The following is a 26,108-nucleotide window of genomic DNA, read 5'->3' as shown; positions in this document are numbered from 1 at the left end:
TTTGTGATATCTAAAAATAAATATACAGTAGGAAACTAACATGCATGGCCAAGGAAAACAGGAGTTAGGATGACTGGTCAATGGTGGAAAATATCTTTTTAAAATTGGATTTGTTCAGTTTATCTTGTTTCATTTGCAAATCTTCATTTCCTAAAATTGTTTTATTTACCACAACAAATTTGTACTGCAGTATTTAACTTTTTTTTTCTGTAGACTTCTCTGAATATAAAGAATCACAACAGTCCTATAACAGCAAAGAGTGTTCATAATGAAAGATTTCAGAAACTACATCTTAAGAAGCCTGTGGTTTTTTTCATTTGGAACACTGAGATCATTATGCTGTGTAGAATCAACATCAGCCCAGAGATTCAGTCATTAATTTCAAGAGCTCAGAATATAAAAAAGGGTCACCTTAGAAAGCCTTGTCCTGGCCAAGTCAGCAGCTGACTGCCCTCATCTGAAAGCACCAAGGCAACACCCACAGAAGAATCTCTTCAAATCTAGAAATGTGAGAGATTAAATAACTGTTAAAAAAGAGGTCTGAGACGATAGATGATGCAGAAATCAACTTTTAAGAATAACATCTCATTTTATTGCTTACATTAGCTTTTTTCATTGCTTACATTATCAGTAATGCTTTCCTCTTAGTTGATTCAATATCCTATCCTAAGATTTTTTAATCATTTAGTTAATAATCAGCAAATGCCTAATACACAAACAACAGTGAATCAAAATAAACGATCACTCTACAGATATCTTTTATTGCTTTCATAGCATGTCCTGTATTATAAACTTTTAATGAAGAATCTTTTTAAAAATACATTGTTTGAGTCGTTGAGGTTCAGAATGACTTGGGACTCAGTGAGTAATGAATGATATAATGATCAAGACCAAAAATGAGGAGGGAATTGACTTACATTACTCAAAGTATTATGTGATGAAAAAGGAAACTTTTATGTTGAATTTAAAGTTTCACTAACCTGATTACATACTGCCAGGGAAAGTATGAAAATAAGTAAGACCATGACCTCCAATTCAATTTACAGTCAAAAAGGGAACATAAGACAAAAAAAACCTATAATTTAAGATGCACTTTGAGATAAATGAGGCATTAAGACCAGGTGCACTAAAAAAAAGGTGGCAAAAAGGATGTTAAATGGGGACAGTATTCCAGGTGCAGAAGGACCCAGGTGGGGGAAAAGCTCATCTATATTGCACTAATTAATTATATTAAGTTTTTATATTAAAAAACGGATAGAAACCTCAAAAACCTCCCTAGATGATTATTTTCTATCATCTGTAATTAAGGGGATGATAAGCCATATCAAATCTCAAGCTGTTAAAATAAAAAATTTATTTTTATCATTAGTTTTTCATATCAAATGCAAGAGTTAACAAAGATAGACTAATGAAATCACTAGCACAGCACATTGGAGATTAAGAAATATGGCAATTTAGCACTGTTCACAAGAGCCAAAATCTGGAAACAACCCAAGTGCCATAAAACAGATGACTGGTTAGAGAAACTTTGGTACATTTACACAATGAAATACTATGCAGCTGTTAGGAGAGATGAAGTCATGAAATTTGCTTATGAATGGATAGACATGGAGAGTATCATGCTAAGTAAAATGAGTCAGAAAGAGAGAGATAGATATAGAAGGACTGTACTCATTTGTGGAGTATAGAATAACATCACATGAGGCTGACACCCAAGGACAGCAGATACAAGGCCAAGAGGATTGCCCCATAGCTAGAAGACTGCTTCATAAGTGGAGGGGAGAAGGCAGATGGAATAGAGAAGGGATCACTAAGAAAATGATGGCTAGAGGAACCAGTTGGGATGGGAGATGCATGCCAAAAGTAGATAATGGAACAAACATGATGACCTCTCAGTGTCTGTGTTGCAAGCCATAATGCCCAAAAGTAGAGAGAGTATGGGGAATATTGTCTGCCATGGAGGCAGGGGGAGGGTGGGAAAGGGAGGGTATACTGGGGATATTGGTGGTAGGGAATGTGCACTGGTGGAGGGATGGGTGTTTGATCATTGTGTGATTGTAACCCAAACATGAAAGCTTGTAACTATCTCATGGTGATTTAATAAAATTGAAAAAAGAAAAAAGAAATATGGCAATTTATAAGGGAATTACTAGAGGCAATATAAATAAAGTAGAATTGTTTAAGAACTTGTTCATTTAATAATATACATGATGTCTATTAAAATAAAAAGTATACAATTTAGTAATGATTCACTCTTGAGTAATGATGCTGTATCTTATACAAAGGTTGTCTCTTAGTTCATGGTATTGATTTTCTTTTTATGTGAACTGCCTGAATAATATTTCAGGACTGGGATTTACACAGTTGCTTGGCTGATAATAATCTAGAAGTTCTGCACTATACCTCTTAGAAGTCCTGTATCAGACTTCCATTTATATCATAAATTAATTCATTTGCAATCTGAAAGATTTCATTTAAAATACAAAAGCCTCAAGCATGCTCTATGGACTTCAAGTAGTGCCATTATGTACAAAAACAAGAACTGGTGGTTAATAAGCTACACTTTTTTGGTGGTTTCTAAGAAAAGTATCATTGACAGCATTATTTGTGGAATATATACAATGGCAGCACTTTGAACTGGTAAGAAATGCAAGCTTCCAGGCCCAGCCCAGAATCAGAATTTCTGAGAATTAGATCCCAGGGTTTTGTGGACATCTCCAAGTTTAAGCAGCAGAATTGTGAGGCAGCTTAAAGACCTTGAGAAAAATCTTACAATAAATGAATCTAGTTATCTCATCTAATTCAGTATATCATGCTACTTGTCCTCCACTCTTTTTGAGGCCCACTTACAAATACTCTGAAGAACATCTGCAGCAATATAATAACCATTATCTTTAATAAATGAACTCAGCTACCTAGAAAGAGGTTATTGTTCCATCTTTCACAATTAAAATTGGTTCTCATTAGCTTTTCAATGAAGTCACTCTATTAAGAAGAAAAACATTAATTAAACACTTTAAAGAAAAGGTACATAAAAAATTAAGTTCTTTTCAGTAGAGATTCTTGCCAACAAAATTAAGCATTAAAATTCTATTTTGGCTATTAAGTTGAAGTTCAGTACCATTCTGTTAGAAAATTTGGCTTCTACATGAAATAAATTATGCTCTGGAAAAAGTATACATCCCTAAGATCACGTGCAAAACATTCATATCTTTTATTTTTTCTTATGAGCATTCAAGTTATTCACAGGTAAGATACTATATGGTACACACTGGTGCTTTGGTAGAGCACATCAACTTATCTGAGGTAAATAAAACTCTACCTAAAACACTCCCATTTTAGGATAGATGTTAAGCTACAAGGTGTCTTTCTAAAAGAACAAGTGAAAAAGGAAAGCAGGGCATTTTCAAATTGAATTCGAACCAAATCTATGACTTTGATATGTACGTCACTTTTATTAATGCTGATTTGGGTTCTGGAGAGATAGTGTATCAGGTAATGTGCTTGAACCTTGCACGTGACTGACCTGAGCTCCTTCCTAGGCACTCTTAGGTGCAGGGTAAGCACCTAACCCCTATCCTGTTTTCTCTAGCCCCATCTCAAAATTTCTTTTCAAAGATTGTTGAAGCTGATCTTAAGTCCTGTTATGTACCCAAAAGTCTTTGTTTTCCCTTCATATTTGAATAGTACTTTTTGATCAGTTTCTGGAAACTCTTGCTATTACCCACAATAGGTAAGAGTTCTGATACCAAGTAAACAAAAATTTTAATAGATGAAATAAATAATACTTTTTCTTGAAAGGCAATGATCTAAATAATTCTCTTGGCGGTGAGCGAATGATATATAGAGAATATAGATATTAGAACCCTGGCTTACATTTACTTAATCAGAAGGAGAAAAGAGAAAAAATACTAAAGGAAATTCTCAGAGCTGATCTTTTCAAATGATAAAATACAATGAGTGAAACAGATAAATTATATTTGGACAAAACCAAATAAAAGTTCTAGATCCATGAATAAAGAACGGATTACAAATGCTAACCATGGAGAAAAAAATACACTGCTTATAAAGGAATACGAATCAGCTGGGGACTAGGGCTGCAGTGATAGCACAGTGGGTAGGATGTTTGCCTTGCATGTGGCCAACCCGGGTTCGATTCCCAGCATCCCATATGGTCCCCCGAGCACTGACAGGAGTAACTCCTGAGTGCAGAGCCAAAAGTAACCCCTGTATATCACTGGGTGTGACCCAAAAGGAAAAAAAAAGAATCAGCTGGTGAAATTTCACTAAAGACTTCAGAGAAAGAAGACACTATACCAAAGCTCTGGAGGACACACTCTTCTGTTCTTCACATGCAGGACCCTGGAGAGAAGCCCTGACTCCCAAGTAATCACTCAGGTATCCGTGGAAGCAGACAATACAGCAGCATCACTGCCTTCCTCAGGTAAGTGACACAGCAGGGAGTGTCTACCAGCAACAGGAAGAAAGAAAGAAAGCAGGAGAAATTTGTTGCTTTCAGAAAAAGCAACAAACTAAGAACACAGAGGCAAATTGGACAGACATGGGATCAGTAAATTGTATCCAAGTACTTTGTAAAAATTACAATCAACAAAGACTTCAATGTCCAAGTATGTATCTCAGTTGCATACTGCATGCTGCAGAGGTGTGAGGCTTGGGGCTCAAACCCTGACACATACACAACCCTGTCAAAAGACTGAAAAACACAGAGCAGAGTCAACATGAAATGGCATCATGTAAAATTACTCTTCTCTGGGAGTTGGACAAGGGGGCAACTCTTAGTATAATGTACAGAAACGGGGGTAAAAATAAAAATAAAAAATCTCAGTTCTGATTTTTGTCTAGGAAAGCAAAAAAGTGAGTTTTTTAAAAATCCTTGAAATATCTTTTACTCTAAGGAAAAAAAGACAGTTTTGAAATCCCTCTTGAAACTATCTTTTCTTGGGGGTGAAGCTACATGCAGCAGTGCTTAGGGCTTACTCCTGGCTCTGGGCTCAGGGATCACTCCTGGTGGGGCTTGCGGGACTACATGTGATGCAGGAGATCAAACCCAGGTCGGGTGCATGCAAGGCAAGCGCCTTACCCACTACACGTCTCTTTCCCTTTGACAACATTCCAGATTCCTGTTACTGATCCTGGACCAGAAAGGAGTCTGGTAAACACGGGCATTTTGGTAACTAAGAAATGAAAGCTTGCACTTATTTATTAGTCCTAGTGTTTAGAACTGCAAAACCCAGTTTAGTTAGGTTCAGGATTACAGGAATTTCAAATCTTTGTAATGAGTATTTGGAGGCTCCTTATCTCAACCCGTGGCTATTCTCCCCAACAGGAACAATTCAGGTAGTTTTGAAATTCGAGGAAGACTTAACATAAAATCCATAAAGACAAACAAACAAAAAAAATGAGTCACCAACAAGTATGTGAAGAATATGATGAAAACAACCATATATTTAGAGGCGTTCATGAATGTTCTGCATTCCAGCCAGTCCACAAATCTCTCCCACTGCTCTGCTTGGAGCTACCTCCATACGCTTGCTGCTAAAACTCGATTCTGTCATTATAGGCTGGCTTAAATAAACCTGTATTTTTTGTGCCTAAATCCTGCCATTTTGTTTGATCAATTTTAAAATTTTACTTTAAATCAATGAAGCATTAAGTAATCTGAAATGCAAATACTTTCAAAACCAAAATCCAAGATAACTTCATTCAATATTCCACATATGACATCTGAAATCATTTCACCAGTTATCCACTTTGCACATTTTAAAAATAAGGCCTGCCTTCACTGATATCCACAGAGCTTTGTGTGTCTCTAGTTCTCTAGTATCCTCAAGAGTACAGCTGCTTACCAGTAAATATACAACAATATAGGGTGGGATAGATTTGTCTTCAAATTTGCAAAAGAACCAGAAAATCTCTCCAGATAAGGTGTTATCATGATATTAAAAAAAAAAAAAACCTTCACTGGTGGAGGGATGTAAACCAAATATAAACATGAAAGTTCATAAGTTTGCAACTGTACCCCAAAGTGATTTACTAATAAAATTTTTTTAAAAACTTAAAATGTAATTAATACCATATATTATTATTTTTACGATTATACTTTTTTTAGGGTTAAGTATGCTTTATTTTAAATTAAAAAAAATTTTAAAGCACATGATTTATGAAGCTATTCATAGCTGAGAGTTTTTGTTGGTTTTTGGTTTGGAGCCACACTTGGTAACACTCAGGAGTTACTCTTGGCTGTGCACTCAGAAATTACTTTTGGCGGTGCTCATCTTTATATGGAACAAACTGGGAACTGAATACCGGCTAGCCATGTGGAAAGCACGCACCCTCTACCCACTGTACTACCACTCCAGCCCCCTTAACTTTTAGACATATTATGTCCCAGCACCAAGCCCACCACTAGTGTCAACTTCCCTTCACCATGGTTCCCAGATTCTCTCTCACTCCCACCTCGACCCCTCGCCTACCACAATGACAGGCACATTTTTAAGTGTTGTTACTGTAGGTCAGATCCCTTGTTTTCAGTGTTGCTGACTCTGTGATTGGGATATTTAGCTATACCATTCCTTTGCACCACTGATTTTGATCCCTGTTCCTCATTGCTTTCTATCTCTTCTTCCTCTCTCAATTTCTTCCCTTCTCTGTTCTTTTTCTCCCTGTAATCTGGAGCTAATGGTGAGCTATGCAATGCCCTTTGCTTGAAATTTTTTAACGCATTCTATAGGACTGATTCGGAGTGGGTATCTATTACAACTCACTTATGTTTGCATGTATTCCAATTTCACAGGTAATATGTAAATAACAAGTCAAAGACAAAATGTTAATTTTTCTGTATGAAAATGTGAACAGAACTGAAACTATAAAACAGAAATGTTTCTATTTAAATTTCTCTTCGCTTTATTTTACCTTCCTATATCCATTATATACACAATTAGACACTGCTTTCCACAAGGAAATTTAGTTCAGTGATTCCGTTAACTGAGCAAATGTTATTCATCAGAAAAATAATTGATTAAAAATCTAAAATTAAAACAAATTCTTCAATTTTTGCATTTAATCAAAAGGATATTACTTTTTAAAAAATGTATTAATGAATTATAATGTTTAAGTAAGATTTTGTGTCTCAAATTAATTAAAACACACCTTTAATGAACACCTATAAGGAAAGTGATGATTAATTTAAAGGCTCTGAGGGAAAACTACAGCTCCTGCAACACAGGAGGGCTCGGACACAGGCTGCCCACCTGTCTGCTCCACAACTCTCTTGGGTTCCTCCCTCAGCCCACCATCTCCAGGGGCCTTGCCCACCACTCAGCAGCAATATTCTAGAAGAAGAGGAGCAAAACTGGACTTTGACGAATGAAAACTGGTAGGCCAGGGAGGGCAGACAATTAGCATAAGCCACCACAGACATGAGAAGCACAAACTTCGGAGGGGAATCTGGAAGGCCCTCTGTGTCTGCTCATGCCCAGACTCTGGGTATCCTTGCTAACAGCAGATCCTTCTCAACACAGCCCCTCTTCTTGGTGCCATTTTCCTGCTTTTAGTCAGCTGTGGCCCCACAGTTCTGTCCCAGACCTACAACCTAATGCTTCCAGAGCAGTCACTCCACCTCTTATCATTCCAATTCCACAAGCAAGTATAAAACCAAGCTGCTTTATCTTGGTTACATTCCATGTTTCAACACATAACTCACTATTGTTGCTAGGGTTTCCCCCCAAAAAAGAAAAGACAGTCCTACTGTCAAGGAAGCATTTGATAGCTCTCCATTGCTGAGAATGTAGAGATATTAAGTACCGCTGTTTGTTATATAACTTTTCTATTTCCCCCCCCCTCATCCCGCGCCACCGAGTTCACGCCTGTTTAGTAATCACCACGCTGCCTGAAAAGGGAAAAAAAAAAAAAAAACGAAAAAGATGGTTATTTCCCGTCATCAGCCGGCATGGGGCTCTGTCTTAGTTGATAGTCTGGTAGAATGTCTGCCAGCAGTTTCTGGAACCAAAAGTAATACGCTGGTATCGGCCCCATAAACGAAGTGAAATTTATCACTTTCAAGGGTGGGGACTGGGGAGGAGGGAGGGGGGCGGGAGGTATACTGGGGGGGTTGGTGATGGAATATGGGCACTGGTGAAGGGAAGGGTGTTTGAGTATTGTATAACTGACATAATCCTGAGAACTATGTAACCCTCCACATGGTGATTCAATAAAAATTTATAAAATTAAAAAAAAATTTGAAAAAATAACAACAACAACAAAAAAAACCAAGCTGCTGCCTCTGGCTTCAGTAAAACCACCTCTTCTTTCTACACACATACTTTTCAAATGCCTCATTCTTACAAAGGCATTCCTCAATGTGCTCTGGAAGTGCCTATTCTTTTGAAGAAGCACCTGCAGGTCCAACCAATCTACTTAAGGTCTTAACACACACACTCAGTTTCATCCACTTATGTCTGTTGCTTAAAAGTGTTTCTTCATTGATTTAGATTTAAATTTATTGAGAATAGGCCTCTGTCTTTTATGTTTGTTCCTTGATGTCTAACACACATGCTAGGGCACTTATACAATGCCTTCTGAAGCACTGATTTTACTGTGTGAAGAGATAAAAACAGAAACAGGTATATACTGCTGCTATGCTCACTGAAAAATGTCTATATTACATAGCTCATATTCAAAGACAAAGAACTACTGAACAACTTGCTTCCCTAAAAGAAATCTTTTGTTCAATAGTTGGCACAAAAAATATCAGAATCAAATTTCATTTTCAACCTTTCTAATTAGGTAAGTAGTTTCTTTTTTAGGTAAGGACTTTGGCTGTCTTAAAGGAAGAAGTTAGCACATAACCACAAGTCAAGGAAGTGACATTCCAATAATAGGACCTAACACTGTGAATGTTACAATGTGGTCATACTGGTATTTCTAAATTTCAACTATAGATCTGTAGTTGAAAGATATAATTAAGGTGTATAATTAAAGTGTACTTTTAATGTGAGCCTATAAATCAGAACTATGATTCCTGCAAAAATCTAGAAAATAATTATTCAAGTGTTGGTAATATCTCAATGTAATGAAACAACCCTTGTTTAGATTCAATGGGAAGAAATAAAAGGTGTGGATTATTTTAAATTTTAAAGATATAAATTGCCAGTGCTACTTTCTGTACCCTAATTTAAAGAATAGCTCTAAAGCAACACTTGGCAACTCTAAAGCCAAGCTGCAACTAAGCCAATAATAAACTAAATTTGTAAGTTTTCTTAATTACATGACCTGCTTTTACCCAGTATTTCATTTATTCACAGTTCAAGGATACAGTGAGTCTGTAAAAGTTACAAATTCATTGTGCCCTACATGTTTCTTAGTGTTGTTTTAATTTAAAAGGGGAAAATATTTGCCTTTATTGTTAATAGGAAGACCACAAACCATGATTTGGAATCAGATTAATAAAGTAAATAAAATATCAATTACAAGTTTTACTTATAGATGGATAATACAGTGATGTTCTTAGATACTGCAGTAAACCTAACTAGTAGACTCTAAAGGTGGAACATCTGCTAATAAAGTATGAGATTACAGAGTATAAATAATTAATGATTAATCAATATTTAGGACCTGGGCAGTACAAAGAAAGCGAACACATGTCAGACAAAATTCCACAGCCATGCCAGAATCTCTCTACAATTAAGGTAATGATGTGGGTATAAAATGTTGACATTCAATCAGCTAGGATTGAAAAAAGGCTATTAAGATTATCATCTATCTACACTGAAGTACATACACTTAAGAATCATATGTACAAATTACAGAACCATGTATCATTTTGAACATCAGAAAAACCACAGCAAGGCCAGAGAGATGGCTCAATGCTCCAGGGTATATGCTACACATGCCAGAGGCTAAGGTTTGATTCCTGGCACCTCACAGTTTCCTGAGCGCCTCTAAGAGAGACACACCTGAACATTATCAACGTGGCCCAAAAAGCTCCCCTCCCACAAAATACTATGATTAACAAAATGTTTCACATTTTGTAAAACTAAAAGATACTGGGTGGGGTAGGAAAAAAAATAAGGAAAAGTCAAACTGCTCAATTTATAACACAATCATTCTTCCATTTTACTTTAATCTTTCCATTTCTTTTGCTGTTTTTTGTTCTAAGACACCCAAAGGGATATTCTGTGGTGCAGGAACTCAACTTCAGCATCAGTTGAGAGATCCAGCCCTTCTGCTATCTACCAGATCTCTACTGCACCTATACTCCTATCCTGAGAACAGCCAGACCTCTCAATATCCACTTTCACCTCTATAAATCACTTATGAATTATTCTCAAACTCTTGCACAAATTCTCATCTGGAACTAGGAACTGCCTAAAACAGGAAGTAGATCCCAACTTTCCCTCACTGGCATCTGCATTTGTATTTCCAGTGCCACACATGGAATGTCTCAGGGATAAAACGCTGTTTGGATGGTGATAATTGGATGTTCCACTAAAAGTGAAAGGCAACAGATAATAACTTGTGATAGAGCTATTTGAAACAGGTGGAAAAAGAACTACTAGGAATGACCCAAGATTGATTTTTAAATCATGGATGAAAGTTCACCATGGAGAGAGTGCCTTTTATTTAATGGGCAGCAAATATTTAGGGTTTTCCTAATAATAATCCATACTGAATATGTTCTATGGGCACTCAGGCATGAAACATCCATTTCCCATTGCTTGATGTAATGTTATTTCTTTGATCTTTTGCCATCATTGAGATAAAATAAGTTTGAACAAGACATCAAATTTAACTTCAGTAAACAGATGGCCATAGAATAAATGAAAAATACAAAATTAAGAGTTTTATCTTCTGTCAATACCTGCATTTCCACACACCAAGGAAGGTTTCGGTTTCTTCTTCTTTTTTTGGTAGGGTGGCATACCCAGTGGTGCTCAGGGCATATTCCTTGCTCTGTGCTCAGAGATCACTTCTATGGAATCAGGAAACCATAAGGAGTCTTGGGGATCAAACCCAAGTGGGCCATGTGCAAGGCAAATCCCTAGCACTGTACTATCTTTCTGGAATTTAAAGGAATTTTTTCAAATGGAACAGTTTAAAACAGGGTGTGAGGTAAAGGGAGGTGACAGTGGAGCAGTAGTACAGCAAGTAGGGCATTTGCCTTGAATGAAGTCACTGGGTTCAATTCCTGTCATCCCATATGATCCACTAAGTACTGCCAGGAGTAACTTCTGAGTGCAGAGTCAGGAGTAACTTCTGAGCATTGCCAGGTGTGGCCCCCAAAACAAAAACAAAAACAAAAACAAAAAAAACAAAGAAAGTATGGAGCTAGAAAAGTGTCAATTGAAACACATCTGAGAGTTAACTGGGATACTCTCAGGTTCCCATAACTGAGAACCAGTTTCACAGTACTCTGTGGCTCCTAACCACTGTGATACCCAAACCAGTTGGCTTTCAACTTACTCTCAACAAACAGCTGCTATGAGAAGCTACTGAAATTACATCACAACAGAGCCACTTCATTAACAGTGTATACTCATCTTCATACCTTCACAGTGGTCAGTCACACAGAAAGAAAACAGCAACACACAAGTTTCCTCTAGACTGAAATTCATGTATTCTGGTTCAGTGTGATACTCATCAATCATGGATCAAAATAGCTGCCAAAATATATGGATCATTATAAATATACAGAATGTAATATTATCCACTGAGACATGCCATCTCAGATTTCAAAGCAAAAGAACAAAATGAGCTATAGCTTGATGAAATCAGTATTTGTTGTTGTTGCGGTTACAGCTGACCAAGGAAAATCACTGGACCATTTCCCTGCCCTAGTTATTCATGACAGACAAAGCTGTAGCAGCAACTTCATAAGAAATTGTACTCTAATGCATGTAACCATAAAAAACAAGCACAATCAAGAAGTGGTGGTACTTTCCTAAAACACTTTATTAAATTCTTTTGATTTGTTTTCCCTTAGTCAAAAATCTTTGGGGCCAAAGTGATAGTAGTGTATGGGGTGTTCGCCATGCATGTGGCCAACCCAGGCTCAATCCTCAGAATCCCAGATGGTTCCCCAAGTATGTTACCAGGAGCGATTCCTGAGCAAAGAGCCAGGAGTAAGCCCTGATCACCACTAGATGTGACCCCCAAACAAACAAATTAAATTAGATATTAAAACCAATAGCTGACTGGTTCATTCATCCTAAAAGCATACAATGGAAAGTTATAGCTAAATAAAGTTCCTGGACACATTTCACACAAGCATTTCAATCAGAAGGGACAGGGAAATTTCCATTCTAATGTTCTCTTTAGAGTTTTAGTATGTTTCAATTCATAAAGTTTTAACAATTAATAAATATAAAGTGACGTTGGAGACATAGTACAGCCATTATGACATTTGTCTTCCACGCAGCCAACCCTATTCAATCCTCAGCACTCTATGATTCCCCAAGCCCTGTCAAAAGTGATCCCTGAGTGTAGTCAGAAGACAGCCTTGAGCACTAGTTTGTGTCACCCCAAAACAAAAGAAAATAAAACAAATATTTATTTTTAAGGGATGATAATCCCAATTCTGGATCAAGTTTCAAATATAACCATACAACAAACAGCATTAAGCATAATATAAACTCAATCACAAAGAAGTTCTTTGTATCAATATATTAGGCAAGAAGCACTTCTGTCAGAAACGCCTGGAGTGACCAACATATTTAAACATTTTTGAAGCAAAATTATGTGACAGCAGCTTATACTTGAGAACTAATAAAAACAACAGCTTCACAGAAATTTAGACATAGGATGGCCTTGGGCTTTGAAGATCCTGTGTTGAGTAGTTTATGCCATTTCTCATCTCTTAAACACTTCTCTCAAAATAAACTCTAGAGAAATACCATATTTTAATAACTTAATAAATGAGAGCAAGAGTTTCCCCTCCTGCGCTGCATTACCTCCTCAACCACAATAGTTCCAGGCTCCCTGAAAAGAAACACTAAACATCAAGGACTCTAGAAGAGATGCCTGGTGGCTCAAAGCCAACTCAGAGTGGGCACCAAACTTGTTCAGGCTTGCCAGTGAGTAAGCTGGTTCTCAAGGTAGGGTACTTTCCATTATAGTGTACAACTAAAGCCATGCAACTTGAAAAGAAATGTACATCAGTTCCCACCTAATTAGAAAGGGCATTCTTCATGCTATGCCACCTATGCAAAAGTCAAATTTTACAGTATAGCACTGAGGAGAAAACTTTGGGTTTTCCCATTTCTCCAGTCCAAGTTTGTGAATGAGTCCTGCTCAAACTTGCACTTACAGGAGGTGTTGCCAGGTCTTCCTCCATAGAGTTTAGGAAGGCAGAGAAGTGGGCCATCGTCTCATGCTACACCCCACTGCCCGGCACATACACCGCAGAGACAACAGCTCTCCCCACCCCAATTCAAACCAGCTGTGCTTTCGCATTCTGGCCCTTCAATGCTCTCTTTCCAGCTCTTTGTCAACCTATGTCATTCTGCCGAGTCACCATGTCTCAGAGGTCTTTGACCTTGATCCTGACCACAACCTTCCAATTATCCCTTGGCCTTCACTTCTTTCAGCCTCACCACACAGCTTTTTTTTTTTTTTTTCTCTACCTTAACGCTCACATTTTCTTCTGCCCTCTTATTCAACTGTAAGCCACACTGGGGATGGGAGGCTCTGGATACTGGTTGGTTGAGAAAACCTGCTGTGGGCAGCAGCACCTGACAGTAAGAACTGAGGTCTCAGAGATGCCTGCGTAGAGCAGCTTAATTTCCTAGTACCTGATTCCCTCTAAATTCCAGGAGGTCTAAAGGTTTGTCTTTGTTTTTCCTGGTAAATCTATTTTTGCTGGGGTGGATAAAATCTTAAAAGCCTTTAACATCACTTCTAGACTGACCAATAAAAGCTTGATGTTCTTTCCCTGGGCTCAGTATCAAATTTCTTGCTTCTTAGGCATCAGCAGGGCCCTTCCACTCATACTCAGGAAGCTCGAATCTGAATTCAGTCTTTCTAAAGCCTTTTGCTTTCTTGTAATTTTCACCTAGATGTTAGGTGAAAAATTAGCAATAAGCTTAGTCTATCTGCTTGTGTGGAAAGAACCTCTTTATGAAGACTGATCAGAACAGGAAGCTTGGCAATCTACAGTAATCCCCTCCCTTTTGTTTGAAGGGGGTTAGGTGGGGATGGAAAGGATTGGGCAACACCTGGAAGCACTGGCTGAGGTGGGGGGTGGGGGTGGAGAGACGAGGAAAGATTTAAGTATGAAGTGCCAGGGATCAAACTCTGGATCACTGTCCCCAGAAATTTGATTTTACATTGCATCTCGGTGATTGTGATATACACTAAGGGCTGAAAATTAGCCCCCAAGTTAAAAAACAAATCATTGGTAAAGGAAACAAAAGGTCCAAGCAACTGACTTGTAGCAACTTCATGCAGTCACTAAACTATCTATCAAAAAGGTTTATGTGGAATATGCAATTTTTTTTTTTTGGTTTTTGGGTCACACCCAGCGATGCACAGGGGTTACTCCTGGCTCTGCACTCAGGAGTCACCCCTGGCAGTGCTCAGGGGACCATATGGGATGCTGGGAATTGAACCCGGGTCGGCCGCGTGCAAGGCAAACGCTCTACCCGGCTGTGCTATTGCTCCAGCCCCGGAATAAGCAAATTTTTTAACATAAAATTTAAACAGGCCTTCAACTTAAAGTGATGAGCTCTCCGACTGACCTAGATCATAATTTTGAAAGCACAATGTAAAAATAACCACTGGATTCCTATTAAGAACATATGATTTGAAAAAATACTTGAGAATGCATAATACAATTTCATTTTACAAGATCACTTATTTTAAAAAGTTACTCGCGCTATTTGTGTTTTTGTTTTGTTTTGTTTTGTTTTTTGCTTTTTGGGTCACACCCGGCAATACACAGGGGTTACTCCTGGCTCTGCACTCAGGAATTACTCCTGGCGGTGCTCAGGGTACCATATGGGAAGCTGGGAATCGAACCCAGGTTGGCCGAGTGCAAGACAAAATGCCCTACCCACTGTGCTATTGCTCCAGCCCACACGCTATTTGTTTTTTTAATACAAAGTTTGTTTAGGCAGTTACTAAAAGATTTGTTTTTAAGTTATCATGATATTTTGAATACTAGAAGGAGGAAATAAGAGGTAAAAGGAGAATTGAGAGATTGTCACTAGTGTTATCAACTAAATATATACGAAACAGTGACTAAGTACCATCATAATTTCTTTCAACATTATCTTCTACATGACCTGACATGCACCTATGAAATATCAGAGGCAAGTACAGTTAACAACTTGAATCAAGCTTCTATCCTCCGACAAATGTTGCTTGCAGGAGTTTTTTCAATTCCTTCACATGTGTTATGATTCAAAGTTTTAATTAGGCTGAAGAATTCCGATGAGGGGAGGTTCTAACTGGCTTTATGCAAAACAGATGTGAACGGCAATGCTGAGAGCAGTGTAAGACAGGCCTCGAGTCTTTAACACTTCTTACCAGGAATTCTCACAGCATTGAAAAATATATAAATAGAAGGCCATGGAGCAGAAAGTCTCAAGGATTTGTGCCAAAGTTTATTTTAGAAAAGAGAGTACTAGTCTTTGCTTTTATGCATGTCTACTTTGTTCTTACAAATGATAGAGGTCTTGCCACATGTAAACAAATATTCTGCATTCTCATTCCTCCTAGCATCTAATAGCACATGAGTTAACACAAACATATGAACCACCTTTGATCTTCAAGACCACTAAGCACAGATGAATATTTCTCTGAAGGGTAAGGGAATTATGAAAGTAGTTTCTGTTTCATAGATGAGTACCTGGGCTGAAGAATGAGAAAGGAATCTGGGGATTCTGCTAGAAGCTTCTGCAATGTTCCATGTGGAAGGTGACTGGGGAAAAGGTAGGGGGCCCATGATGGGGGGTGCTCAGAAGACACTTCAATTATACACCAAGGGGGACTGGAACAAAAGAATAATCTCAGGGAAAGAACAATGGTAGGAAATTTAGGGAGGAAGTCCTTCAAGTAACTTTAAAGCTCAGAGGATTTTAAGAGGCAATTAAAGTATCCAAACCAATGTTTCGAGTTCCTTTCTTTGAAAGCTGTTGAGGAAACTGCACCCCCTTCCCAACCCACAGGGAATAGGAAGATAATTATAGAAGAGGTTTCTTAATTGCAGAATCTGGGTTCTAATGGACCTGGAGATTACTACTATGTCAAGACCTCATTTCCAGGAATCAGAAGCAAGGTATTTTCTTACTTTACACCATCACATTGGTTATCTCAGATTCTAAAATATGATTGCTCTAATGTACTTATTAAGACCCTGAGGTTTCATGATCATCTTCTTAAAGTCCATGGACAGGCAACTCTTCTTCATGAATGCAGTAAACCAAACCTAATAAATTGCTTCCATTTCACTCTAAGTGTTTTGGCCTTTGGAAAACCTCAGGATGGTTGCAAGCATGATCAAACATGCTTTGTAAATATTTTTTAAAATCTGCCTAACACTGACAAACACACTTCTAAAGAACATCTTTGGGAAAACCCCGGAATGTTATAAATGATCCTGTTATCTTGAAGATAACAAGGGCTGAAAAGTTAAGTGTAAAGATCAAGACCACAACGTGATTTAGACAAGCAACCCCTAGCTCATAAAACATCTGCATGACAATACTGTGGGCATACTAAATCAACATGTTTTAGAGAGATGAAATAAGAATTATGCACTTTTATAGAGATACAAAATTTGGTTCTGCTCTCATGAAAAGTGTTTAAATCTGACTCTTCGACAAAACATCAGATGGCAAGACAGGAGTGGCAAAGTCCTGGAGCAGAGCCAGTTCACCAGCATTAAAGCCACGCTTGCTTGCTCCAATTTAGCTCAGTTGGCTGGACATGTGCTGTGGATGGATGTCAACAGGGTATGTGAACAGCTGCTACATGAGAACCTCAAGCAGCGAGGATGTGCAGGGCAGAGAAGGAGAAATCTGTGAAGATGCACTAAAGCACAGCGTTGAGTAAAGTGGCATCTGTGGAATGCTGAGAAACAGAAGTACATAAACCATCCTGGCATGTAGCAATTAAAAGTAAAATGGTTCATTTTAAGGAACATCAGCCGGTAACTCCCTCAAAAAAGCCAAAAAGGCAGAGTTACAAGGCAACAATGAACATTGGGTTTTCGGCTGTTGTTTTGTTTCATCAGTTATATCTGGTAAAAGTCAAAAGCCTTTTCAATAACAACACGGGGTTCAAGTAATCCACCCAAGGCCTAGCCCAGAAGGCAGACAGGTCTGATGGAGAGGAGATCTAGCTCAAAGGAAGTACAGTGTTTGTAGAGCTCTGCTCAGTCAGGACGCTTCCTTAGGGAGTTTCCAAGAGTTTTGTCTCTGCCAAGTTCAATGGAAAGCCATCTGGGCCCAGGTCTAGCAACGATGCTAAATTTTCCTAGAGACCGAAGGTTTCAAACAAAGATATAGCTCTGTAAAACAGCTCTGGGTTTGAAGCAGTCTCAAACAGGCATCCAGGGGCAGGGCAACTGCTAAAAAGGCTGGACTGCTTGCTTTGCCTGTGAGAAATCCAGGTTTAATCCCCTAGCACCACACAGTCCCCTGAGCATAGAGAGTGGTCCCTGAGTACTGGGTGTGACCCCAAAATAAAACAAAACATCCCCCCCATCAACACACACCAAAACAACAACAACAACAACAACAACAAAACCCATAATTTGGGGTCTATTAAAACCCCCTGGTATCCATACTGCATAGAAGGGTTGAGAATGATTACAATCTACCTCACTGAATACTAAAAAAGGAGAGCCTAAAGAAGGTTCATCTTCATAAGAAACCCTTTCCAATCTCAGAGGAATAAACTTATTTCTCATGGTAAGGTACCCTTACGACTTCATCACAATACAAATTTTCACAGACTGTAATGAGTATTAAAAATACACTCAATATTTTTATCAGATTGATTTATAGAAATTCTTTCTTTTCCCACTTATAAATAGAACATAATAAACGTTACCACAAAGTTCTCATTAAATTGGTTAAAAAAATAGAAAAAAGAAATGTTAAATCTTATTATAAGTGATCAAGGATCAGTTAGTCATTTATTTAAAGAAATTTACTTAGAATAGTGTAAAAGAAAGAAAGTGATACATATTTTAGAGAGAAGAGATTCTCCAGAGTGGAAAAATCCAAGGATTTTTGTGAAGAGAAAGATATATACAGGAATCTTAAAAAAAAAAATCAAGATTTTTGTTCCATTGATTTCAATGTGGGGCACTCTGCTCAGTATTATGAAAAAAAAAAAGTAATAATGAAGCAGAACTAGTACTAACCTAAATTTTGAAATTCTGAACTTAAAAGAAGCCTGAACTTAAATTAAGTTCAAAAGTAAAACATGACATACATGTGTATGATGTATGATTAAAAGATGTCTGAGGAAAGGGGAGGTGGAGCTCAGGTAAGTCTTTGTGGATGAAATACTGGACAGTAAGTAAAAACTGGGAAGAGGTTTCAAGGCATAATAAAGAATATGCCAGACAAAATAGGGGCAATTCACTGTAGGATTTGGGGGATGCAGCAGAAAATCCTGGGAAATGGAAACTTGGCCAATCTCACAGATGAGACAAAGAAGTGTCACTCCTTTAAGATGGACTTATTGTCACTCAGGAGAGAGAGTGATGTAATCACCATCACGTTTCAGGAGCATCACTTGAGCTACCATTTTACAGTGTCTTGGAAAAAGAGGCAACAGCAGACCTTGTTGGTAGCTCATGTTAACACTATTAATAGGAGTAAGCATATACTATAGATTTGAGAAAAATATATTCTGGGTTTAGAGGCACAAAATCATATGCACAGAGGATTTGCAGGACATATGCATGGCCGGACACTTGGGCGGTTCCTTCAGGTGATGTGGAGTTGACATACAGTACTGTTGTCTGAAACTGAGTCTCTTAGAGCATGCACCCCAGCCTACTGAGCTGACTCTGCAGCCCAGGTTTGAGAAATATTAAACAAATAAGGCAATCAGATAAATGAGATAAGTAGCCACTGAGATCTGATAACTGATTTACTAGACATGAGAGTCCAAGGGAAGAAGATGAATCAGAGCTGTGATCTATGTGATTCAAAACTAAAGGAAATGAGAGAAAGACCAAATGATGGGTGCTCAATTCAAAAATCACTGTATCACTGCATCACTGTCATCCCGTTGCTCACTGATTTGCTCGAGCGGGCACCAGTAACATCTCCACTCTGAGACTTGTTACTATTTCTGGCATATCGAATACGCCATGGCTAGCTTGCCAGGCTCTGCCATGCGGGACTCTTGGTAGCTTGCCAGGCTCTCAGAGAGGGATGGAGGAATAGAACCTGGGTCCGTGGCGTACAAGGCAAACGCCCCTACCCACTGTGCTATCACTCCAGCCCAATTCAAAAATACATTTAGAAAAAACCAAAAGAACAAAAACCACTGCAGACCTGGCAGTTCATATGGATCATGAAAGTCAACGAACGGGAAAGCAACTCATCTGCAACTTTAACTTCATCTACTGCTTTCAATTCACCTAGGTTGACACACCAAACAGTCAACTCTCCAGAAGCAACTCCACTAGCTGGACAGGACCCAGGGCTAACAACGGAAGAATACTACCTCAGATTCCTTCCTGATGTCCTGCATTCCAGGGTGGAAGCAAGTCTTAATCTGGGGCTCCTAAATAGGAAACTACATAAAAAATATAAAAAAAGGTCATTATCACCTCATTTTAGGCTTACAGGCCTAAAATATAAAGTAATGCTTTTCTAAGGCAGTGGTGCTTAGTTAAATAAAAGTTGCATTTTCTGTGATGGCAGAAACAAGATGATACTTTGGTTGTTTTTCTATAAATCAGATTTTAAAGAGGATGGGTTTTCTTTATTTTTGCTATTATTCATGTTTATCAAAAAAGAAAACATATTTCTAAGAGAAAAATGAAAATTTCTGCATGCTTAATAATAGACCTTAACCAGAATAATCAAAAAGCCTGTCATCACTGGCATTTAGCAGGATAATGGCTTTCCTTAGCAAAGCAACTGAGCTGACTGTGGCCTTGACATTTGCCACTATAATATGTCTGTATGCTCTGCACTACCATTTGGACATTCCAGCTTCTTGCTGCAGAAAGAGAAATGATAGGAATGCTAAAAATAAAGTAATTCAGAAACAAACAAATGAGTCTGACCTGATTATTCGTGAGTGTACAATATGCTAAATTATCTTACATACTGTCCGTGAAGGCACCGACTACTACAGAGGTGACTTTCATGGCTACTCTCTTGGGACTAAGTTCAAGAATTTCCCAACATCTCTGAAACACTATCATCTCAATTTCTGAAATGTGTTATGTGCACAATAAATAAATCATTATTCACAAATTCAAGTCTAGAAAGGTGAAACTTTGATCAATTCCTGAAGCCTAACTTTCTCACCAACAAATCTCTATATTCTTCATGCTCCAGTAGCCTTTGTCCTTTTCAAAAAGTCATAGAGAGGGGCTGGAGAGATAGTATAGCTGGTCGAGTGCTTGCCTTGCATGCAGCTGACCAAAAGGTTCAATCCCTTGGTATCCCATATTGTCCCCCAAACACTACCAGGAATAACTCAAGCTCAACCTGAGCTTGAGTCTTGAATAACCAAGGTGTGGCTCAAAAAACAAAAACACACTCCACTGTGCTGGAGTGATAGCACAGTGGGTTGGGCGTTTGCCTTGCATGCGGCTGACCCAGGTTCAATTCCCATCATTCCATATGATCCCCTGAGCATCGCCAGGAGTAATTCCTGAGTGCAGAGCCAGAAGTAAACCCTGTGCATTGCTGAGTACTAATGTGACCCAAAAAGAAAAAAGGAAAAAAAAAGTCTGAGAAAAATCTATTAGGAAAGGCATTTTTAAAAAGAGGCTGGAGCAATAGCACAGTCGGTAGGGCTTTTTGCCTTGCATGTGGCCAACCCGGGTTCGATTCCCAGTATCCCGTATAGTCCCCTGAGCACCACCATGAGTAATTCCTGAGTGCAGAAACAGGAATAACCCCTGTGCATAGCCGGGTATGACCCAAAAAGGGGAAAAAAAAAAAGGTCTAAAACTCCCACCCCCAAAAAACAAACAAACAAATCAAATAAACAAGAACATGCCCTCATTATTTATTTAACCTAGTGAACAAAGTACTAGGATATGGGCATAACCTAGAGCACAGTATCAAAAAGCCAGATCTTGAGCTTGCCAAAGGCAATGGGGTCAATGGTACTTGGCTGTGCCACCCACAGAAATGCAAACTTTCTTCTAGGTCAAGTGGACACATGGCAAATTATTCCTTCTAATTATCACAACAGTGACCTCTGCAATTCTAGCTTAAATTCATACACGTGTTAAAATACTAGCTGGCCAAAACTCAGCAGTGGTCTAGTTTCTCTAGAGCCTAGAGACTTAAGTGGGTCACAAGAAACAAACGTTCCCTAAGGACAACTCAAGAAATGGGGCAACATGCAGAGATCCTGAGCCTAATGGGAGAGAGAACAAGGGGGTGGAGCTAGTTGCTTAGCAGAAAGCTATCCAACTGCTGTGTGCTCAGAGTATGGGCACCACTGGAATATGCCCACTTGGGTTGACTTCTGTACACATCGCCAGTACTAATGTGAAAAGGAACGGTTTTATAATTATTTTCTAAAAAAATCCAATAGGCATTTCTTTTTATGCACATGAACTTAAGCTTCACATCCTTTTCCACCATAATAAATAGTTCAAACATGCAGGGATTCTAAAATAATTGTTCCTGCAGCTCCGAAGTTACCCCTGTAAAAACCTCTTTCACACAAGATTTTTTACTACTCTTACTGCTCATGTTTCCACATTTATTTTGGATCCAGGAGCACTGAATATGTGCACCAGCCCCACCTTTCCCCGGCAACAGGCTATGATACCATCATCACCTGCTGGGTTGCAGAAAGCCAAGCCTGGGTAGGAGAGGAAGCACAATCTGCTCTCTCCTCTAAACCTTCCCTCTTCAGAGGGCAAAGCACTCAAAGCCCTCTCACTAGAGCATTATCTGAACAAAAGGAATGTATAAAGAATGTATAAAAGAGCACAAGGGTGGAGTGAGTTCTAGAACAACCTAAGATGTTCTGAGCTACCAACGTATTTCTTACATTGCAGGACCCCAAGACATTATGAAAACAAACATCCTGAGGAAAATGGCTATTTGCTCAACTAAGTAAAGTAGATTTCCAGGGATTTTTACCACTAAAGAAATGACAAAAGGAAAAATTGAAGCCCAAGAAAAAAATCATTTTTCACCATTAGAATTTTGAAATGCTTTATAAAACTAATGGCAGGAAAAAATATTACTACTTTTAAAGTATTCAGCAACAAAAAATTCTCGAACAAAGTACCAAAATACAGGGTCCATCTTGAGGAAACAGTAAAACCTATTAAAAATACTTCTAATATCTGCTTTTGCTGAAAATAGGGCTTTTGTCCATTTCAAATAATCTTGTAACTTTTAAATTTGTTAATTTTAATTTTACATTTTCTATTCAAATTCTATCACTAGCGCTTAACATTAATATGAACTGCTGCATTTCACATTCATTTAAAATTGTGTGAAAAGCTGCACCAGAGATGCTCACATTTTCCTTTGTTCATCCTCAGATGGCCTGAGGAAATCATTCATTCATTCATTACTACATTATTTGTATTTAGGTGGGAACAGAGTTGGTTTTCACCTCCTTTGCCAGCAACTTTTCTGCATTTTTTTACTTTTTGGGTCACACCAGGAGATGCTCAGGGGTTTCTCCTGTCTCTGAATTACTCCTGGCGGTGCACGAATGGACCATATTTGATGCCGGGGATCAAATCTGTGTCTGAGCATGCAAGGCAAACGCCCTATACTGTGCTATCATTCTGGCCCCTCTGCATTCTTTTTATGCTATACTCCATATCTAAGCTTATAATTCTTACAAAACCATATAAATCTTTTGAGTTCCAGCTCACTTTTCTGTCAACCTTTTTTAAACACTATACATATATTTAATAGGACATATCTACTAAGGTTTTGAAAGTTGAAACAGAGAAATAGGCTTGCCTCGCATATGGTCAAACCAATTTCAATTCCTGGCACCCCATATGGTTCTGAACCTGCCAGGAGTGATCCCTAAGTGCAGAGGCAGGAATAAACCCTGAGCATTGCCAGTGTGGTTCACAGCAGCAACAACAATAAAAATCAAAGTTGAAACAGTATTTGAAGTACGATTCCTGAGTCTCCAGCTCATCTTTAAAAAGGAAATCTAGGGCCTGATTTCAAGAGTTTGGCACTTGACTTGCATACTGCCAACCCAGGTTTGATTCCTGGCATCCCTATGGTCCCACAAGTCCACTAGGAGTGATCCCTGAGCACAGAGCCAGGAGTAAGCCCTGAGTACTGCGGGGTGTGGTCTAAAAGCAAAACAAAAAAAAGAGGTGGCATCTATAATAGGCATCAACAACCATCAATTGCATACTTCCTGTGCATCAGTGCTACACATTAGACAAGTACTGTATCATTTAGTCTTCAAAGCAAAACTGAGTTGAGTTACATATTATCTGTTTTACTGTCCACAATATAGAAACCAAGTTAAACAGCCTGTGTAAGATCCTAGCATTGATACAGCCTAGATTCAAGTCCCCAAACACCTAATCCCTAAACTCTTAGTCACAGTCAAACTCTTAGAAGTTTCCAAAACACCAAGACCATTTTTTAAGGCCATTTTCTAAAGTGGAAGATCTTTACGAGAAGATCGCTTCTTCCCAGTCAGTATTTTCTTCATGTGATTTTTATCTAGCACCAACAGGCAAGCAAAATCAAAGGAGCAAAGAAGAGGAAAAACAGACAAGAGGGAGCTATGAACTAGGCAAAAAAACAGGGCAAAAAGAAAGGTCGCTTTAAAACTGTGAAAAAGCAATGTAGCCCAAAACAGAAGCAAAATTTAGTGTGTCATGGTAGTCATTTCAAAATCACATGGTTAACACTGGTAGCAGGATATTGGTAATTTATGGTAGTATGGTATAGCATATTCGATAGAAGGGGTGTGAATCTCTATTCCTAAAATATGAAACCAAAAACAAGCCCCGTCCCACTGACTGATTTACAGAAGGAAAGGTTAAAAATACATAAGCATTTACCTTCTGAGTTTTTTAAAGGCTAGAGAAAGCTTTCTGGCACCCAGTCTGGAGGTTGGATGATGAACTCATTTCCTCAGAGCAACCTCCTTGACTGCTTGGTCACAAGAGTGGTTTTTAATGGAGAAAGACAAACGGTGAGTTTTTTAAACAACCTTTTTCTTTGGTGATGCATGTGAGCAAATCCAGGGCTTCACACAAGCAAGGCAAATGCTTTACTACTAGTGCATGATGTATTAACAACATTTAGATTAACAGGTCTAAATACTTTAAATGACGTAACAGAAAATATTCCTTGTCTACTGGAGTGATGATGCCTTACATTAAGGACTGTGGGCCAGATGTGCTTTACGGATTCTTTCAAGCTGATGGTAATTTGTGCCAACTTCCTCTGCAAAAGAACAGTGGCAACATGAGTCCATCTCTAACTCTCCTCTATGATGAACTATCATTTATTTGAATTTCAACAACCTGAGAAAAACAGTAGCATACTGCTTTAGTAGTTTTCTTTCAATACTAAAAGGGCAGACCATAAGAAAATAGGATGGGGCCGGAGCGATTGTACATCAGGTAGGGTGTTTGCCTTGCATGTGGCTGACCAGGTTCGATCCTTGGCATTCCATATGGTTCCCCAGCACCATCGGGAGTAATTCCTGAGTGCAAAGCTAGGAGTAACCCCTGAGCATTGCAAGTGTGATTCAAAAAGGAAAAAAAAAAAGGATGGCTCTTTATTCCGTCACAGTGATGCATGCCCTAGGGGTAGGAATTATCCCAACTTCACTGATGAGGAGCCAGGTTCAAAGGAGCTAAAAATATGAACCCAAATGTTTAAAAATTTGTATTTGATTTTTACATCATAAATCTTTCCTTATAAGCCAAAAGACAAATCAAAGCAAATGTATTTTATCTATAATGAAACTATTTAGTGGCTTGAAAAATTCTTTGCAGCATAGAAAAGTTCACAGTGAAATACCTAAATAAGAACAAGTGAATAAGAATTGTAATCTACTTATTATAATGTTTCTTGTTTTGTTAAGGTTGGTTTGTGGCTACCCTCAGTGATGCTCAGGAGTCACTCCTAGCAGTGCTTGGAGTCCATAGGTCTCGTCTGGGATCAAACCAGGGTTGGCCACATGCAAGACAAGTGCTGTAACCTTTGCTATTCTTGAGTCAAAAAGTGTTCTTACTACCTGTAACTGCCTAATCCAAATGTTCTATTCCAAAACAAATAACTTTTAATATTATTATTATCAAATCAACATAGCAGATTTATAATGTGCTCACTCAACTTTGAAATGATTTGGAGTATTTCTAAGGACTTATTCCAAGGAACTTTCAAGTTCATAGTATGCTTTTGTACAATTATTATTTCAAAAAGATTTCAGGTAAAACTAAAAAGGTACAGTTCACACACACACACACACACACACACACAAACTATACTGCTGTGACAAAATGATCTTCAGAACACAAAATAAAAATATGTAACTTCTTGTTCTCGAGTGCTGAAAACAGAGCAAAATGCTTACAGTAGCATAATAGATGCATATCTTGAATTGAATCAAGTATAATGAGAAATATGCTAAGTGCAAACAGCTTTGCCCTCTTCATCAGTGAATCATTTAAAGTTCCTAAATTTTAAAAGAAAATGATGCCATTTTTGTAATGGCAAGAGATTGAAAATGTCTAGTACCTAGATTGAAAATGTGAGTGTCATTTTAAATGGATTTTGCACCCATGGATTCCAATCCTTTCGCCAAAATATGTCAGTGGTGCAATTCACTATCACACTGGAGAATGGAAGACTGAGCGAAGGAATGGGGAAGGGAAGGAAAGAGGAAGGAGAGAAGAGAAATCAATGGTTAGA

The 26,108-nt window shown here is 38.3% G+C and overlaps 1 protein-coding gene across 12 annotated transcripts in view; it reads right to left on the bottom strand.

The window, feature by feature from the left end:
* PKP4 (plakophilin 4) overlaps window positions 1–26,108 on the bottom strand; it is a 278,532-nt gene that overhangs the window by 200,311 nt on the left and 52,113 nt on the right. For 11 of the 12 annotated variants that reach the window (XM_055120668.1, XM_055120675.1, XM_055120671.1 and 8 more), the window contains exon 2: window positions 412–500. The exons of the other annotated variant lie outside the window; for it this stretch is intronic. The gene's annotated coding sequence lies outside the window, so the exon portion shown is untranslated. The remainder of the gene's footprint in view (window positions 1–411; window positions 501–26,108) is intronic. 12 annotated transcript variants of the gene reach the window in all.

This window comes from Sorex araneus, chromosome X (genome assembly GCF_027595985.1).
Source record: "Sorex araneus isolate mSorAra2 chromosome X, mSorAra2.pri, whole genome shotgun sequence".
In the NCBI taxonomy this organism is placed as follows: Eukaryota; Metazoa; Chordata; class Mammalia; order Eulipotyphla; family Soricidae; genus Sorex; species Sorex araneus.
This window is presented reverse-complemented; position numbering and strand designations above follow the sequence as displayed.